Below are 18178 nucleotides of genomic sequence, written 5' to 3' on the forward strand. Positions count from 1 at the left end.
CTCCATGTTACCTTAACTCAGTGACAGAATTTTCAGACTAATATGATTTAAAATTTCTTAATTTATTTCACACTGAAACAGATAAGTCAGGAACATTTTGTAATAGTATTTTTCCTACATGATGGAGATTATGAGAGTAAAAGAATCATTGAAAAAAAGTAAAATTCTATAAAAACTTCCATATAATAATGTACTATTTTAGCCAATGATAATCATACTTATGCTCTGTTCTACATCTTATTTAAAACTTGTATAAGCACTTGCTTAACCCAGATATTTATTGAGTTAATAAATAAGGTAACTAAGTTAGTTTTATCGCCTCTACTTTTAGACTAGACTAAAGCTAATAGTCTTTTTCAAAGAACCCAGAAACCAATAATATGATGTTGTTCTTATTTCCTCCATAATGATATATTTCAACCCATTTTAAGTTGTGGTCACATACTTTAAAATTTCCAAATTAACAAAGAAGTTTATTTAAATTATACTCCAAATTATTTCAATTACCCTGTCCATTCAACTTTAACCTATCTTCATTTCCATTCTTTTACATTAAGTATAATAAATAAAACTTTAATAAGCCGATCTATTAAACATTTATTGAATGATCACACTGTATGAAGACCAAGAAAGACTAAGACAGCATTTGGAAGTAGCTGGACATACATATAGCACCTAAATGAAAATGTACTCTGAACATTTATATTTGACTAATATAATTGCTTAGAGTAATAAATAGTACAACATTCCAAATCAACTTTGAAGTTAGCCTGGTTAATCTCATGGTTCTTCAATCATCTGCCCACAGGAACTTCATGGTTGAAATGATGTTTTATTGTACATGCTTCATTAAGATAATGCAAGTATTAGAAACAATAATTATACATTTAATATGATAAGGAAGCTAAAAAAAATACTTCTTAGACTACTCAACTCCAGTAACAAATACAATCTTAAATTTTCATTGGTCTGAGTCACATAAATTCAGTGGTACTGATAGAAGTGACATTTTTTGAAAGTCAAATTAATGAAGAATTATTTCCAGTTTAAGTTAAGTGGATGCTTGTTTATCTTTATAGTTAAGTGAAAAAACCCACTTAAAAATAATTTTATTAAACTCAAACTTACAAAACTGATAACTAGGGGGGTGATTATTTGTACAATAACTTATTTTACAGTTCCTTAAAAAGTATCTGTTGCACTTAAAAGTTTTCCATTTACAAGTGCACCAACTCAAACACAATTTTCTTGGTACACACACTACACAAAATAAGAATGTCTGTAGTTTGCCAATTATCTGCAAAAGGAGGAGTTAACAAGTGTCAGAACAGAACACCTTTAAAAAAGTTAGACATTTTTGTATGATGGTACCCTCTTAAGTACAGTGCTTCTCAAACTTCCACCAAGGTTGCCTTAACTGGAAGAGAGTTATGTGAGCCCCTGGAGATGTCTGGGAGAGCAATCTAGAAGTGAAGCTTCTCACGCTTGAAACATCTTACCTTGAAATTAGTCTAAATTTTGTATTCTACTCCTTAACATGCCTGTAGTTTTAACATTTAAACATTTTAAATGTTTAAACAAGTTTGCTGGGAAATCAACGCCCCAGGAAGACCTGCTGTGCTCACCCCACGACCTAGTGCAGCTTCCATGCCACTCTGGGAAGCCCCGGAAATATGCATTTTACGGGCCCTAAGTTGCCCAATTCTTCTAGAGTGTTTTATTCTAAAACTACTCTTGTGGCCCAGACTATCATAAGCATGAATAAGACTATTTATAGGGAGAGCGAGCCCAGTGCCATACCTGGGCACCACCCAGAGCCAAGGGAGCACAAAGATCTTGGCCAGCCCCTGCCCGGCCACCCTCAACAGGGAAAAAAGCGTGGGGACCCCGAGGCCTTGAATGCCGGAACCAGGTGACCTTGAATGTTGAGCCCATTTAAAGACAAATTACAATTTCAAACTTCCGCCAGTTTTTGAAACATGGTGTAAACGTGAACCACCAGAGTTAGGAAAGGTGAACACTTTGAAGGATAAGAAAACACATTTTCTGAGACTTTTTGAATAGGAACATCTTAACCATGCACTACATTTTAGAAACCTCTGGATTTGGGGAAGATGGAGAAGTGAGAACAGAGATCCTATAGGGAGAAACAAGTCCCAGAAGGTGGAGGGGGCTCTGAGCAGCAGGTGATGAACTCCCCTGTGGCAGGACGGCTGGGGAACTTCAGAATCGATGTGACCCACCTACGTCACTTCCAGTCCGGCGGTGGTCTCCCTCTGTGAGTGCTAAGCTGGGAGGGGAGGCCCTCCTGCAAAGAGGCCAACAGTCTGCACCCACAGGGGGAGAAGCATGGAGATGAGCTGGCCCCAGAAGACTGGGCTTTAAGCCAGGACTGGGGTTTGGAGCAAAAGGGGGCAGTCGAAACCCAGGCCACCTCCGGCCGCCACTGGGCTCCTCAGAAATAAATGGAGAGGCGCCCACTTCCCTTTGATGCCATGAATTAGGGCTCACGTGATCTTGTTTGTGCATTAAAGTCTACAGTGGGGCCAGATTTGGGGGATTTGGAGGAAGGTAAGAGGAGAGTTTAAGCTTGACCTCAATTTTTGCTTTCCATCTGGCAAGTATATGAGGCATTAAGCTTCTTTTGGGTTAGAAGTATCAATTTTTCAGCAATAATTTTAATATTTAATATATGGCTCTTGGAAATACAGCTTCTAGTAAATTACAGATTCACTGACTTGAGTCGATCATTTCAGGTTATTTTGGAAATAAACATCTCCCCAAGCCACCAAGTTGCTTTGAAATCTATTTCTGAAATATCAGAAAGGAGAGTAGGTAAGGCCTTCTCTTGGCACTCACTAGAATTCAGTACAAACACAACTACTGTAACATAGTGTGATTTCACTACACTAGTTCAAATACGGGGACTGAGCGCCTTAAAATGGTAAGGAGAGCCAGCCCAACTAACTTGCCTAGCAGACAATACTGATTGGTCATATTTGCTTTTCTACCGTGATGAGAAGCCAGGGTTGCTGACTCCCTCTTATATCGCTACCAGTGTTCAAAGGCAAGTCTGGTCTTCGGTGGTCTCCACCCCCAGCAGTGAGGGTGCAGCAGGCATTCAAGGAAAAGTCAGATGAGTGAATGGACTGCGTCGGATTCAAGATGAGACTTGGAGCTTCTTTCCTCGGGTCTTCTCAACCTGTCCCTTACCTTTCACCAGCAACGGTACCAACACTGACACCCTCAGCTCAAATTTATTACGTGTGAATTTTATGGGGTTAAAAATATCACGACTGGATAATTACAAATTAGACACTTACAGATCCAGAGAAGGAAAGACTCCAGCATTATCCGGTTTAGGAAGTTAAGCCACTGCCCCACCCAGGTGCCCAAACCAAGGCCCTTTCTGAGCCAGGACACTTTCTTCCCAGTTGAAGATGCTTTCTTAGGGTTACTCTCCTTGTGCCACCGGCGTGGCTCAGCTGAGCCATTCTCTGTCATTCAGGGGAACAGCTAGAGCTGGTTGTCCTTGTTCAACTTCAACTAACTGACAAGAGTCCTCCAAGCCTCCAGACTTTAAAACAAACATGGTTCACAAGGTCTACAGAATTTTCTTCCTCTTATAAACCCCTATGTACATACATAAGGCACTTAAAAAAGATATATAATATGTAATGATACCAGAAAGGCAATCCTGCAAGATGCATAATGAGATAGGTACATGTATTCATGGAAGTCAAAGAGCTTTTAATCAATTTTTTAAAGTATAAGTAAAATAATCTTCTATTAAGAAGCTGTGGGGTTAGTGTTCAATCACAAAGTAAAAAAGGGAGAAGGCCCGATGAGAAACTAACTGGCTTCTAGAAAATACTAACTTATTACAGTTATGAGTTAGCTCATTTAATTCAAGCTCCATAAGGCTGCTAAGTGAGCCTTCATCAACTGTGTAGGGAGAGAAAATGGAATTCATCACCAAGGCAGACATCGTTGGTTACCTACCTAATGCCCTTCACCCTGCTAGCTGAGCTGGCTGCCCATGACAAAGCCTGACAATGAAAAGACCAGCTCTCCCAGCCTCCTCTGAAGCTAGCATGTGGAAAGGTGACCCAATCCTGACCGGTGGGACTTAGGAGAAATCTGGTGTGGAGCTCCTGGAATGGGAGACATCAAGAAAGATCCTTTCCTTTCTCTGTTAATAGAAGAAACGAATGATGATTAAGGGATATCTGGAGCTGAGGTGGCCATCAGGCAACAGGAAAGGAAGGTCAAAAGACTCTCAGAGAAGCAAACTGGGCCCCAACATCTTTGAGTTGAACCAAATCGGAAACTATCTGCCCCTGACGACTTCTGTGAGAAAAATGAGGGGTTTTAGGGTGCTTTTGGTTGGGTATGTTGCTACCTGCAGTGTAAAGCATCATTACATTGTTCAGTCCAAACTTTTTCTCCTCCTGGGTTTCCTATTTCAGTCAATAGTGTAACCGTATTCCAATCACTCATACTCAAAACCTCCGTGTCATCTCTCAGCCCTCTCTTGCCACCGTTGTCCAGATACAGTTAATTATTACCGTCATACTTAAAATCTAATCGTGAGTCAAAGCCAAGCTCACTGATTTTACTGCATTAAGGCACAAATCAAATACAAAGGAGAATAAACAATGCGCAACATTTCACTTTTTCTCCTCAAATACAAAGTAGTTGTTGGGCAACCAGTAATTACAAAACTGATTTATTCCCCAAAGGAGTTTTACAACCAGCTCCTTTATAGCACATAACTTTCTACTTTGGAGATTATTAGGTGTAATTTAATTCATCTTCCCTTGACCCTGGGCTGCCCTTAGTAACTTGCTTGACCAACAGAATGCAGCAGAAGTGACAGACGGGATTTGGAGGCTTGCAGCTTCCCCTTGCTGCCCTCAAACACTTGCTCTAGGAGTTCTGAGCGGCCATATAAGACACCTAACTACGTGGAGGCCACCACACTACAAGAAGCCCAAGCTACGAGGAGGGCCTTGGAGACTGAAATGCCATGTGGGGAGAGGGAGGCCACGGAGAAGCAAGACCCAGACACGTGAGTGAAGGAGCCACTTTGGAAATGGACCATCCAGTGCCAGTTGCCCCAGCATTTGCCACGTGGATCAGAGACACTGCCGTGGGAGCTCTTCCCAGATTCCTGACCCACAAAATTATCAACAAAATCAAATGGTTTTTGCTAAGCCACTAAGCATTACAGTAGTTAGCTACACAACTAAAGACAACTGGACCAATCAGTTTTCAAGGCCTATCGGTGCCAGAGCATCTTTTCTGTCTTACGTGACTTATCACGTAAGTCATCACGGTGATTTGTGTGTTCACCTTACCTATGCCCCAGGGCATGGTACAGGTATAGGTAGCATGGTGCCTTTACAGAGAGCAGGGGTTGTGTTTCTGATGGCACTTTCATGAGGTCCTGAATGCATATTAAGAGGCTGTCTGTGGTTAGAACAAATATATATTTTTACTATGATAATCTTCAGTTGTCGGATGACTAAGAAGAAAATTTTGTATTAGTATTTAAAGTTAATATTTATAGATCAACATATAAAAGGCATCTGTAAAGCATTCAAAGCCTTTTCAGAGAAGGCAAAAATGTGACAAAGCATGTCACATGGACAATTTTTAGTCCTTACACATTTGGAGCAGGAATAGAAGAGACACTAGGAAGACAGGAGAAGAAAACCAGATGTGTTGGAAGCTATGATGTACAACTTTGACAAACCACACACAGCATGTACATTAATGGGGCATGCCTTACTAAACGAGAGCCAGCCTCATTTAAGGGGATGTAATATGTGTGTGCGTGTGTGAATCTGAGTTTCCAATGAAATGAAATTCCTTTTCTCCAAATCCACACCATATTTCTATTACTATATCTTAGAACCAAATTACTCAAGAGTTTGACAGTCGCCCTTGTCTAGATGTCCAGGATGCTGACTGTTACAGAACCACAGTTACTGTTCCTGTGCCACATAGCATTGGACTAAATCTAATGAATGTGTTTTTGAAAACAGCAGCACCCTCTGTAGTTTCTCTCCTTGGGAGTAGATAGAATTAACGTTCTTTTTGCCTCTCAAAAGAAGAGCGCCAGACATCTGGTGTGGCTTACATGTTCAAGGAAACTTTTCCGGATAAATCTCAAGTTTTCACAGAGCTGCTCTGAAGAGTTTTGCATCATGTGTCTGAATATGGTGGCATTCTCTGATGCTGCTCAACGCACCCCATCTTTCAGTTTCCAAGGAAACATCTCAGGAAGAAGTCAGAGATGCTCTAACAGCCCATCAGATAGGGACAATCCTAGGAAAAGTCCTGTACACTCTACTCATGGAGCCAGAGACCCCTTTGTTGTTTGGGTTCCACCAAGAAACATAATATGAGCTTGTGTTCTCAATAGCCTTCTAAACGATGTCCATAACTCGGCACTCTTTAATAAGGCACGGTAGATTAAGTACAGGTTCCCCAGCCAATTATTCTGCATGTTTTAGGCAAGTTTATTTTCAGCCACTTTAACTGTTAATTCTAATTTGTAAGTTAATATTTCAGCCCATCGTACAACTTAAATAAATAACTATGCAAAACTATTACCGCAGAAAGGACCTGATAAACTGGAAAACAACTACATTGATCTCTGGCAGCCATTCTGGTTATAAATACAAGCCTTCTATGACAGGGTGGATTGCTATAGGGACAACATTGTTAACTGGTATGGAAAAACTTAATAACGGAATCTGTTTTGGGATAGGACTGAAAAAGGCCAAGGAACGGAACCTTCTTCGTTTAAAAACACCTTCTGGTATTTATGTTTAGAGCAGAAATGTGCGCACTTATGAGCAGATAAACGGGTTTGCTGTGAATTCTGTAGCCTATTGGAAATACCTGATGAATAATTTTACTACCCAGAGCCCCGTGTCCACTGTGATGCTGGGGCAGTGTGGGCGGGGCTGGGAACTAGAGGGTATCAGCACATACGGGCGCTTGGCAGCTGCCCTGTGAGGTCTCTGGTGTTGCTTCGCCTTGCTGCAATATCCACTGACAATCCAGCACATGCCTGGACACGGGGCAAAAGGGAATATTCATGACAGATGGTTTATCAATACGACTACCCAGTTTATCCTGCTGAGCTTCAAGTTTACAGGTACTTTAGCAAAGGAGAATAAGACCATGTGTGGACATCGCAGAGATCAACGGCCAGTGGATTCTGATGTTGAGAAAAACCACACACTGGACCCTGGGTTTGGATCCTAGTTCAGTCACTCACCCACTGTAACCATTTCACCGGAGTCTTTGGTTATCACCTTTATAATTTATCAACAGAAGGACTCAATGTCGGTAGCACTGATTTCATTGTATGCAAAGCAGAGGGAACAACGTATAACATGGCACTGTCTCGCCTCAAATACAAACCTACACTTAAAGCACTGCTTCCTGACCCAAGGGGTTACCATCACTTCCTTGTGGTCCGTACCACAGGCTTTAGAGATTACTATTCTGTTTAGCTTTAAATATATGTTAGATATTGAGTGTATTAATTAAAGATAATCCTGGTATGAAAAACATGTTTTTCCAGAACTAATGACTTTTATGTCAGGTATAATTAAGTATATGACTTTTATGTCAAGTATAATTAAGCAATAGGGGTTTCCCTGGTGGCGCAGTGGTTGGGAGTCTGCCTGCCAATGCAGGGGACACGGGTTCGAGCCCTGGTCTGGGAAGATCCCACATGCCGCGGAGCAGCTGGGCCCGTGAGCCACAGCTACTGAGCCTGTGTGTCTGGAGCCTGTGCTCCGCAACAAGAGAGGCCGCGATGGTGAGAGGCCCGCGCACCGCGATGAAGAGTGGCCCCCCACTTGCCGCAACTAGAGAAAGCCCTCTCACAGAAACGAAGACCCAACACAGCCATAAATAAATAAATTAAAAAAAAAAATTAAGCAATAAATCCTCAACCAGTCTGGTTCAAATTGCTACAAGGAAGATGAGATCTCTGCCATCCTTGTCAATTTATGTATAAAATACGTATGAGTGCTATTTCTAAAGACAGGAGGTGGCTAAAGGAATTCATAATTTATTTTGCATAAACCTACTCTTTAAAATACTCTCTCCTTTCAAGGAGCCATATTTCAAATGGGTGCCTGAACCGTTAGAAAAATGGTTAGAAAAATGCTAACTTGGATTTCATCAAAATCAACGGTGTTTCGTACAATAAATAAATCAAAGTGATAAGCCTATTTGTTAGAAGCAATGGCTTTGAACTTGGCAGTGGGCCACTCCCATGCCCGTCTGGGATCGCCTCACTGAGCTATTCGACAACCGTTGGCAGAGAACCTAGTGCATGCGTAGTGCTGGGGCAGCCGCGGTCAATCAATCCAGCAAACACAGATGCCAGAGAGGGTGAGAATGTTTGAGGAGAACGTGTTCCTAACTTGGAGTCCCTCTTAATTACACTGAAGCTGGATTTGGTCGGTGGTACCAGTCACAAGAGATGACCTATATAGTTCGGAGAATAAGACACACCGAAGGCTTGTGGCTGGAGAGTTGGGCAGGAACACGTCCATGGGCCTTGCAGAGATCTGTCCCCCAGGAATTCTTACCACTTTACACTGATGGAATGAAAAGCTCCTTGAGGGCAGCAACTCCTGTCTTTTTAAACCTGCCTTCGATTCAGGCAGTATATTGCATGGCTAAGAGTACAGATCAGGCCGGATTCCCACTCCACGGATGACCAGCTGCGGGACTCTGGGCAAGTTACTTCAATGCTCTGTGCCTCAGTTTTGTCATCTTACAAGTGCTGGTCCTGGGTCCAGGAAGGTCAGTGCTGTCTGAGGACAAAGATGCTTTAGCTACTTCTGTATCCACCCAGTTTATCACAAAGTGCTGAACAAGTGACAGGTTCAGATCCAAGTCTGTAATAGATTATGTCACTGTACTTTTTAAACCTATTAAGCTAACCTAACGTGCAATCTCCTCTTTCCGTTATTTTGTCTCCTGTCTTTTGGAAAATAGGGATGATGTGCAGTTTTCCCACAGAGCAATGCTGTGACTAGGACACACATCTAGACACACAAACAGGTTACGTTACCAATCACATGTGTGCACTGGTCACTCTCAATGACGGTCTATTTCAAATGGTGACTCTGAAAGTGTGCCCTTTACAAAGACATCTCCCCACAGTGACTGCAGCTCCCCCAAAGCAGGAGAGGACAAGGAAGGGGTACAGCCCTGTTAGTGCAAGCTAGCGCTCTGGCACTCCATCCATCTCAGTGCCCACACAGACGTCCAATGTCCGAAGTGCCGACTACCTTGGGGTCTAACCCTGTGGCAAGGACCACCGTGGTCACCTGGGGAAGGATGCGGGGTCACGCTCGTCTGGTAGGAGATAAAGAAACTGACCTCCAACAAATTCATTCATCAAAACAGCAGTGCATTTGCTTCGGAACATTTTATGGTTCTAGATGTGAGCAAGAAGGGGCATAGGAAGAAAGGAAGAAAATGCAATGTATTTGTGAAATGCTAAGTATTTCAGTGAAAATTAAAACAATGATGAGATTACCTCTTTGCTGTACACAAACAAGACTAGGGAAGAGAGAGAGAGAGAGAGAAACCTAACCGTGGTCTCCTGTAACAGGAGTTGGTAAACTTTAAGAGGAGATATTTAGTCAGTCAATGGACAATGCTTTAAGGGATGGGTGTGAATCTGTGCTGCAACATCTAACATTTACTTATCTGAATATTTAAGTATCTGCATACATATGATCTACTTGCCACAAGAGACAAAGCCAACTGAAAGAATGAACCCTAATAAATATGAATTATAAATGAAAATGAAGTATCTTGCAAAATGACTTAGTTGAAAAAGTAAAATCAGTTCAGTAATTCCATTTATATACTTTTATAAACAATATACTTTATATAAATCATGCATTTACTGGGTAAAAAAAAGTATATTTTGTTTCTAAAGAGCACTGGAGAGAAAATACATAGGTATCTACCATAAACTATGTGTTACAGTGAGCCAACAGTAAATGCAAGCCTTAATTTGTTGCCATGAGCAGGCAAACTTCCAGATACTATAAACTGAATGACATAAATCGATTTTATACCAAGATATCCAAAGACCCGCCATATAATTATTTTAATATGTGGGCCAGTTTATCAGCTGTCAAAACGATCCCTTGAGTACTGAAGAATAAAAAGACTAAAACTTACCCTGGTTCAAAATAAAACGAAATACAAAACCCTATTGATTACCTATAGCGAAAAAAGCAAAAGCTCTCATTTAAAAGACGTTAGAAAGACAAAAAAAAACGGGAAGGGGGGAGGCTCAATTTTTCCCCTCATTTTACTTGGATTTTTATTTTTAAGGCTTGGCCTTGATTTAAAACTTGCCCGTCTGCTGCAGGATCTCATTTTCGTTACGGAGTAAAACCAGTTGGATAACGCCACGTCGTAGTTATGTAGAGACATGGAGATATTTACTCTCAAAAGACAACATTTATCTTGGCAGTTGGCATTTTCAAGATGTTAGGCCGGCTAGAATCATGCAGGTTCCAATCCTAATATACAAGACTTTGAGTAAGACAATGGCTGAAGTACAAGGAAACATATATGTACCTAACATGTGTGCCTGCCCCCACTCCCCCAAGCATTCATACACGCTTTTGGAAGAAGTTTGGATATACATTTGAATGTTCCTCCTCAAGCCTCATTCAACTGAACTTCTTAAAAGGGCCCTCGTTATCTGTGTCCTTGGGTCGTATTCTGAAACTGTTTCTTAACCTGTAAAGTAAAACACTTGCCTTGAAGAGCTGTTGAAAAAACTCAGATGATGTTTGTAAAGGACCCAGAGTCCAGTGCCCAACACATAATAATTACTATTACAGCCAGCTATGTTTATGACTAAAACATTCATAATCTCTATCAGATAATTTAATACTTAATTTTACAGAGGGCTCCAGATTCTTGATTGATTTGGAAGGCAGAGAATATTGTTGATTGGGTAATATGTGCACAGAGTACCAAACATTACCAGTGAATAGTATGCTTCTTCCAATGCAGCCCTCGGCCACAGAGAGCGCCTCTAGTACTAGTTCCATGTATATCCTTTCAGGGAATATCAGGGTCTGTGCTAACATAGCACAGGTGGCAGAAATGAGAGCACACTGTCCACAGAGTTCTGTCCCCTGCTTCTCTCACTTAACAATACAACTTGTACAATGGTCTGCATCACCTGGCTATTTGTGCCTCCTTATTCTTTTTGATGTGTAGATATAGCTTGATTTTTCAATCTTTTAAACTTATTTAACAAAAAAATTAAGAAATAAATTTTCTATTTTACAAGCAATGTTGCAACGAATATCCATGTATTCAATTTACATACAGGGGAATATATCTATAGGATAAATTCCTAGAGATACAATTGCTGGATCAAATGATATGTGCACTTTTAATATTGACAGTTATTGTCGAACTACTTTTCACAGAAGTGATACCAATTTAGATTCTCACCAGATGTATATGAAAGGGTGTTTCCCCTACCCTCACCAACATAGAGAGTTATTAAGTGTTCTGGTCTGTATCATATGATATGTGAAAATGACATCACTGTGCTTTAAGCATTTCTATTATCATTACTGAAGCTGAATGTGTTTTAAAATGCTTAAAAGTCATCTCTTTTCTTTACTGTGAACTGTTTATATCTCTGTCCATTACTCTTTTGGTCTTTTTCATACTGATTTGTAGGTACTCTTTATATATTACCCCCATTGTCTCTGATATGAGTTGCAAATTCCCACCACTCATTTGGCTTTTGACTTTATTTAATGTGTTTTTTCCATACAGATTATTTTTAGAAGTTTATATAGTGAAACATCAGTGTTTTTTTTCTCATTTCCAGATTTTACCTCATAATTAGAAAGGCTTTCCTCAATCCCAAATAAAGTGAACAATTTTCCATTCTTTAGTACATTTATGATTTTACCTTTTATGTTTAAAAATATTACTTGCACACTTATCTGAACAGTCGTGAGTGCGTATAAAGATAAGTTTCTATTTTCAGCATATAAAAGTCGTATTACAAGCATACAACGCTTGTATGTTTGTACACACTAGCTTCTCTTTTTCCTTGTATTTCCTATACATTTTGCTTAGAGAAAGTGATGCTGTTATTTGATACATAATGACCACAACTCTTAGGTCTTCATTGGGTTGTATCCCTTTTCATTATAAAGAAACTTTCTTTGACTTAATACCTTTTTTTTTAACCATGAATTCAATCTTCCTTAATGTTAAGACTGTAACTTTGACTCTTTTTGTTTGTTTGCATTTCTTTGGTATGCTCCATAATTTCACCCCCAATCTAGATCATTTTGTTTTAGCTGTGTTTTATATACAGCCTATAATTGTATTTCTCTACATGATCCAATTCTTTTAATATGTAAGTTTAGAACATTCACATTTATTGATAGGTACAAGATATATCTATACTCTCTGCCTGTATTGCTATTACTGCCTTTTATTATAGAAACAACTTTACTAAGGTCTAAGTGAGACACAATAAACTGCATCTCTTTAAAATGTACAATTTGATAAGTTTCAACATGTTTATGTACCTATAAAACCATCATCATAATAAAATTACGCACATATCTATAACTCACAGAAGTTTCCTCACCATGCCCCTTTGTAATTCATCCTTCCCTTCCAGCTGCTTCTTCATGTCCAGGCAGCCAATGATTTGTTTTCTATCACTATAGATATTAGATTGCACTTTCTGTCATTTTATAGGAATGAAATCTTACACTATGTACTATTTTATAATTCTGGCTTCTTTTATTTAGTATCATTATTTTTAGATTGATCCATTTAGTTGCACGTATCAATAGTTCATTACTTTTATGCTGGGCAGTATACCCTTGTAGGAATAAACTAAAATTTGTTTATCAATTCATCTGTTGATGGATATCAGGTTACTCGTTTTTGGCTACTGCAAATAAAGCTGTTATGAACATTTATGTCCAAGTGTTCGTATAAACATATGCTTTCATTTCTCTTGATCAAATACCTAGAAGTGGAATAGCTGGACATATGGTAGGTGTACGTTAAACTTTTTAAGAAACTGCCAGATTGTGTTCCAAATTGGTTGTACCATTTGCTATTCCCATCAGCCATGAACGTGAGTTCCAGTTGCTCCACATCCTGCCAGCCCTTGGTATTGTCATCTTTTCATTTCAGCCACCCTTATGAGTATGTAGTGGTATCTCACTGTGGTTTTAATTTGTATTTCTCTAATGAGTAATGACATTGAGAATCTCTTCATGTGCTAATTTGCCGTCTATATATCTTCTTTGGTGAAATGTCTGTTCAAATCTTTGCCTATTAAAAAAAATTAGGTTATTTTCTTATTATTGAGTTCTGAGAACTCTTTATATATTCTGAATACAAATCCTTTATCATATATATGACTTGCAATTTTTTCTCACAGTCTGGAGTAGCTTTTCATTCTCTGAACAATTTCTTTCAAAGAGCAGAAGTTCTTATTTTTTATGTTTGTCAATTTGTTCTTTTACAAATCAAGTTTGCTTTTGTATCTAAGAAATCTTTTGTCTAATCCAAAATCACAAAGATTTTTTTCCCTATGTTTCCTTTTAGAAGTTTTATATTTAGGTCTATGATCCATCCTAAGCTAATTTTTGTACACAGTAAAAGGAATGGATCAAAGTTCATATTTCTGCATATGGCTACCCAAATGGTCCAGCACCACCGGTTTAAAAGGCTTAAACTTTTCAACTAAGTTGCCTTTGCACCTTTGTTGAAAATCAGTTGTCCGTGTATGTGCAGGCCTATTTTTGGACCCTATGCTATTGATCTATTTGTATATCTTTACATCAGTACCACATTGTCTTAATTATTGTAGCTTAAAAAAAGTCTCGAAGTCAGTTAGTGTGAGTATTCCAATTCTGTTCTTCTTTTTCAAAACTGTTTTGGCTTTTTTAGGTTTTTGCATTTTCAAGTAAACATTAATTTCTTTTTTAAGAAGCCTGCTGGAATTTTGATAGGGAGTGTGTTGAACTTACAAATCAATTTGGGAAGAATTGACACCAATACTGAGTTTCCTGATCTACGAACACGGACTATCTCTTCATGTATCTGGAGATGTGGTACAACTCTCAGCAATGTTTTGTAGTGTTTAGCGTGCAAGTCTTGCACATCTTTTGTTAGCTTCATCCTTAAGTACAGTTGATTCTTGTTATTCACCATAGTTATGTTCTATAAAGTTGCCACAAACAGTGAATTCATGAATACCTTGGAGAAATACAGGGTAAGGTTTCTGTGAGTCGTGGGTCACAACATTTTTGTCAGCTGATCAATACATAACCTTGTTTTATATGTGTCTCTGTTTAAAGACACCTTGTTTAATACACACTTCTTACAAATAATTAATTGTCAAACAGGCAGAGTGTCATTTTGTTCAACCTCAGGTGGCAACTCAAGTTTTTCACCATATGCTGCTCATCCCCACAAATGGCTGTGAATGTGCCGTAAGTATCGGTTTTGGGGATACCAATAAATTTTAGTGAGTAGGTGAATGTGCAAATATGGCATCTGAAAATAATGAAGATCGTATTTCACATTTTTGATGCTACTGTTAAGTGGTATTTTTTTAAAAATTAATTTCTGAGCTTCTGTAGTATCCTTTTAAAAAATCTTTCACATTATGGTCTGTGCTTTCTTTGCCTTATGTTCTGTATTTTATATGATTACATAGAAGGCTTATATTTCTATTTTTGTGGTTACTTTTATGTATACAACTATATAAATATGGTTACACTCATTAACTCTCTAATAAGGGCAATGATAAAGGAGAATATTTTCATTTCCTCTCTACCATCCTCCCACACACACTTTTAATTGATTTTACAATGTTTACTACTGTTTGCTTTTTAAAAAACCATTAAAGATACTTATATCTTTCTGTTTTAAATGATAGTTTTTATCTCCCAGCTATAAAATCTGAGGATATTAGCATGCATACAGCACTTTTTACCTTTTCTCCTCTCCCTGACCTTTTATTTCATTATTTGTTATTTCTACATTGCAGAATTTAAAACATTTATATTCTATTTTGCGACAATCACTTTTACTTTGATTTTAGTCCTACAGAGAGTGCTTAATTCAACATCTAGATGCCAGTCTCTTTGCCAACAATTCTCCATTCACCTCCTATTTGGCTGAAATTTGTCTTCTGGTAATTTCTTCAGTAAAGGATCATAAAAATTCTACATGCTTGCATGTTTATCAATATTTGTCTGTTAGCTGTATGTGTAAAAGAAATTTGGAGTAAGTAAAAGAAATCTTGGGTCACTAGATTATGAAGTCCTTGGGCAAAAAAATCTAAGCATCTAGCATAGTGCAATAATCTTTTGAACAACCGCCAGATGAAATGAGTCACTAACAAAAATGGATGAAAGGTCTTGCACACAAAAATATTTTCCTCTGTGCATATTCTATCTTAAGACTTTTACAATCTGGCTATATTTGGTGAGAATATCATCCAAAGAAATCAGGGATATTATACAACACAAGAATCAAGTGGGGACAATCACAGCACTGGGACATAATGTGACAATGGGAAGAATGTCAGGTCAGGAGCAAGACACTTATTAGCTTGAGGCTCAGCCCCAAGACCAACTGACCAAGTCCTTCTGTGTGTTACTAAAACCTTACAAATCTGGTAAAAGAGGAAAGCAGTGGCACAGATTTCAAATGCCACTTTTCACTGTAAGAATACATTCTACGTAGGGAGAAGAATTATCATTATCACCCACTACCCAACCTCAGCTATTATTAAAATTGTTTACATTCCTTGAGAAATTAAGGGCTGAAGGACAAGAATAGGGGGTAAGGGATATCTCAGCAAGAAGTCTGACATGAAAAATCTGTAGATAATCCATTTACACATAATCAAAAAATCAATGAGAGAGTAAAATGGCTTGATATTGAGTACACGGGGAATTCAGATCTGACATGGTTATTAAGTCAGTAAGATTATTACTATTGATGAAAAGATCTATCCATGAAGTAGATAACACAATGTGTATTCCTTAGGTGATGCTGAGGAACAAAACTCTGAGAACTGCAGCTAAAAATGACCAGGGTCAATGCTCTGTTATTATACTTGCTGTCTAGCTAAAGGAAGACAAATGAAGGGACAGATCTGCCTTAGAACTCTGCCTGAAGACTGCTGCTTAAAATAAACCAGCCCTGCCTCTAATGGTTTTGGGGAAGAGACAATATAAATACATTCAACAAACAAATGTGTTGCTATCTAGTGGATGAAGCCTATGCTGAATGGGAAACCCTATAGATGCCACCTATCAAAGCAACTTTTCAAGAATAAACCTGTGTGACCAGAGCAAGTGCGTCTCATTTATGGTACTAGGAAAGTCAGCACCCTTCAGCCATATATTTATATATTAAATTTAATTACGTTAGCAATCTAAACCCATAAAATCCTCCACTTGGATACCATTCTAAAAATAAGAAACTCAAAACAGATTTATAAAATAAGATAAACATCTGCACTTTAATGCAGTAATGATTTCTGCATATATAGTGCTTTTTCAAGGTAGAGCATTCTCATGTATATTATTTTACTTGATCATCTGGCACACACAACCACTACAATGTGGATATAATTATCCCCGTTTTGTAAAATAAGGAAACTGACTTGGAGAGGGTAAGTCATTTCCTTAGTGAATGGGTAAGTCTACACTGCACTGAAAACTCTCTTCATTACAATTCATTGCTTTTTTACAAAACAATTTCCAACTCTGGGAGAGAGCATTTATACAAACTTTCATAATCATATATAATTTTTTCTACAAAGAAAAAGCAATCTGGGATTTTGACTGAAACTGCTGAATCTATAGATCAAGTTTTGGGAAAACTGACATCTCAATAATATCACACCTTCCAATCCATGGATATGGCAGGAGACATGGAGAAATATATCAACTGATTTTTGAATAATGAACCAACCCTAACTTCCTGGGATAAACAATGCAAAAATCTTACAATTCCTCCTTCCTGCCCTTGATGTTACTCTCATATATTTGACTTCTATATATATTATAAACCCTGTAATTATTATTAATTTTGCTTTAACCAGTTAATTATCTTTTAAAGAGATTTTTTAAATGTCTTTTATATTTATCCTTATTTTTACCATGTCCAGAGTACTCTGTGTAAATCCAAATTTCCCTCTGGTATCTTTTTTCTTCTGCCAAAAAACCTAACATTTCTTGTTGTGCCGTTTGCCATTGATAACTATTTTCAGTTTTGTTTGTTTGAAATAGGTCTTTCCTTTCATTTCTGAAAGATATTTTTGCTAGATACAGAATTCTAGATTGAGAGTCTCCCTTTTTCTCTTTCTCCTTCTTCCTCCCTTCCAGTACTTTAAAGATATCAATCCATTGTCTTTTGGTTTTGCAGCATTTCTGGTAAATTGTTTTTGGTTTGTTTTTTCATTCTTATTTTTGTTCAGGGGAACTGCCTCTTCTTTCTCTGGGTGCCTTCAAGATTTTATTAACAGTTTTCAGCAATTTGATTGTGATAGGTCTTACCTGTAGTATTCCTTATGTTTCTTCTCTTTGGGGTTCACTGAGCATTTTAGATCTTGGATTTATCATTTTCATCGAATTTGGAAAAAATCTGGCCTTTTAAAAAATTTTTTATTGGCGTATAGTTGATTTACAATGTTGTGTTAGTTTCAGGTGTACAGCAAAGTGAATCAGTTATACATATACATATATCCACTCTATTTTAGATTCTTTTCCCATATAGGCCATTACAGAGTATTGAGTAGAGTTCCCTGTGCTATACAGTAGGTCCTTATTAGTTATCTTTTTTTTTTTAAACCCCACATTTGTTTATTTTAATTTATTTTTGGCTGTGTTGGGTCTTCGTTTCTGTGCGAGGGCTTTCTCTCGTTGCGGCAAGCGGGGGCCACTCCTCATCGCGGTGCGCGGGCCTCTCACTGTCGTGGCCTCTCTTGTTGCGGAGCACAGGCTCCAGACGCGCAGGCTCAGTAGTTGTGGTTCACGGACCTAGTTGCTCCGCGGCATGTGGGATCTTCCCAGACCAGGGA

The 18178-nt window shown here is 38.4% G+C and overlaps 1 protein-coding gene across 3 annotated transcripts in view; it reads right to left on the reverse strand.

The window, feature by feature from the left end:
* The window catches only part of PELI2 (pellino E3 ubiquitin protein ligase family member 2), a 221361-nt gene that overhangs the window by 37213 nt on the left and 165970 nt on the right, over window positions 1–18178 (reverse strand). The window lies entirely within an intron of this gene.

Source organism: Balaenoptera borealis (assembly GCF_965194805.1).
Source record: "Balaenoptera borealis genome assembly, chromosome: 3".
Lineage (NCBI taxonomy): Eukaryota > Metazoa > Chordata > Mammalia > Artiodactyla > Balaenopteridae > Balaenoptera > Balaenoptera borealis.